Genomic DNA, 2,500 nt, shown 5'->3' with positions numbered 1-2,500 from the left:
GATAGTAAGAAAGAGAGAGAGAGGAAAGAATAAAAAAGGGAAGAAGAGGAAGTGAGTAAAAAGAGGAATATAAAGTGATATCATCCGTCAACATTTTATATACCAGGCTTATCAAGGCAGACCCACAGCACATTCACATGCTTATACATCGTATATGAAATTGGGTACAAAACGAAAAGCAGTGTTCTCGCACAGAATTTGCGAATCCCGTAAACAAACACAAGAAACAATCAAACAACTATTGATCACGCAAATAGTAAATATTTAACTAGTAACAACAACAACAACAACAAAACACACAGCAAGGAAAAAAAAAATTGAAAGAGAACATGACAAAAAAAAAAGCCAGGCTGCATCTGGGTTGTGCTGAGGAGAGGAGGAGAGGGAAGGAGAGAGGAGAGAGGAGAGAAGAGGAGGAGGAGTAAATAGGAGAAGAGAGGAGAAAGGATGAGAGAAGGGAGAGAATGGATGATAAATGAAAAGAGAGGAGAAAGGAGAAGGAAGGGAGAAAGAGAAATAATTGAGGAGAGAGGAAGAGAGAGAGAGAGAGAGAGAGAGAGAGAGAAAGAGAGAAAGAGAAAGAGAGAGAGAGAGAAAGTGAGAGAGAGAGAGAGAGAGAGAGAGAGAGAAAGTGGGAGAGAGAGTGAGAGAGAGAGAGAGAGAGAGAGAGAGAGAGAGAGAGAGAGAGAGAGAGAGAGAGAGAGAGAGAGGAGAGTAGATTTGAGAAAAAGAGAGAAACAGGACGAATTACCCCCCCCCCCCCCCGCGCCGTTCGAAAATGATCTCACAGATCTCGTAAAGAAGAGCCAATTTCCTAGGTTCTCCCTCTCTTCCTCTCACACGGCTGCTCCTCCTCCTCCTCCTCCTCCTCCTATTCCTATTCCTCCCCTTCCTCTTTTTCTTCTTCCTCTTTCTCCTATTCCTTTTTCTCCACTTCCTCTTCTTCTTCCTCTTCATCCTCTTCCTTTTCCTCCTCCTCCTCATCTTCCTCCTCTTCCTTTTCCTCCTCCATCTTTTCCACATCCTCCCTTTCTCTCTTCACCTACAATTCTTCTCCTTCTTTTCCTTCTTCCCCCTCCTAATCTTCCTCCCCCTCCTCCTCCCCATTCTCTTCTTCCTTTTCTTCTTCCTCCTCCACTCCCTCCCCATCTTCCTCCTCCTCCTCTTCTCGCTCCTCCTCCTCCTCCTCCTCCTCCTCCTCTCAGCCTTCTCCTTCTCTTCATCATCATCGTCCTCCTCCTCCTCCTCCTCCTCTTCCTCCTCTTCCTCTCCATCCTACCCTCTTCCTCCTCCTCCTCCTCCTCCTCCTCCTCCCCCATCCTCCTCCTCCTCCTCCCCATCCTCCTCCTCTTCCTCCTCCTCCTCCCCGTCCTCTTCCTCCCCATCCTCCTCTTTCTTCTCCTCCCCATCCTCCTCCTCCTCCTCCTACTCCCCATCCTCCTCCTCTTCCCCCTCCTCCTCCTCTTCCCCATCCTCCTCCTCCCCATCATCATCTTCTTCCCCCTTCTCTTCCTCCCCATCCTCCTCCCCCTGCTCCTCCCCATTCCTCCTCCTCCTCCTCCTCCTCCCCAGCCTCCTCCCTATTCTCCTCCTCCTCCTGATCCTCCTCTTCCTCCTCTTCCACATCCTCCTCCCCATCCCTCCTCCCATCCTCCTCCTCCCCATCCTCCTCCCTATCCTCCTCCTCCCCTTTCTCCTCCCCATCCTCCTCCTCCTCCTCCCCATCCACCTCCTCCCCACCCTCCCCCTCCCCATCCTCTTCCCCATCCTCCTCCTTCCCATCCTCCTCCTCTTCCCCCTCCTCCTCCTCCTCCTCCCCATCCTCCTCCTCCTCCTCCTCCTCCTCCTCCGACCCCATCCTCCTCCTCCTCCCCACCCTCCTCCCCATCCTCCTCCTCCTCCTCCCCCCCCTCCCCCTCCCCATCCACCTCCTCCCCACCCTCCCGTCCCCATCCTCCTCCCCATCCTCTTCCTCCTGCTCCTCCCCATCCTCCTCCTCCCCATCCTCTTCCTCCTCCTCCTCCCCATCCTCCTCCTCTTCCTCCTCCCCATCCTCCTCCTCCTCCTCCTCCTCCTCTCCATCCTCCTCCTCCCTGTCCTCCTCCCCATCTTCCTCCTCCTCCTCCCCATCCTCCCCCTTCTTCTCCTCCCCATCCTCCTCCTCCTCCTCCTCCTCCCCATCCTCCTCCTCCCTATCCTCCTCCCCATCTTCCTCCTCCTCCTCCCCATCCTCCCCCTTCTTCTCCTCCCCATCCTCCTCCTCCTCCTCCTCCTCCCCAACCTCCTCCTCCCTATCCTCCTCCCCATCTTCCTCCTCCTCCTCCCCATCCTCCTCCTTCTTCTCCTTCCCATCCTCCTTCTCCTCCTCCTACTCCCCATCCTCCTCCTCTTCCCCTCCTCCTCCTCCCCATTCTCTTCCTCCTGCTCCTCCTGCTCCTCCTCCTCCCCATCCTCCTCCTCCTCTCCATCCTTCTCCTCCCCATCATCCTCCCCATCCTCC

Source organism: Penaeus chinensis, chromosome 15 (assembly GCF_019202785.1).
Source record: "Penaeus chinensis breed Huanghai No. 1 chromosome 15, ASM1920278v2, whole genome shotgun sequence".
In the NCBI taxonomy this organism is placed as follows: domain Eukaryota; kingdom Metazoa; phylum Arthropoda; class Malacostraca; order Decapoda; family Penaeidae; genus Penaeus; species Penaeus chinensis.
The sequence above is the reverse complement of the archived record's forward strand: the minus strand, read 5'-3'. Positions refer to the sequence as shown.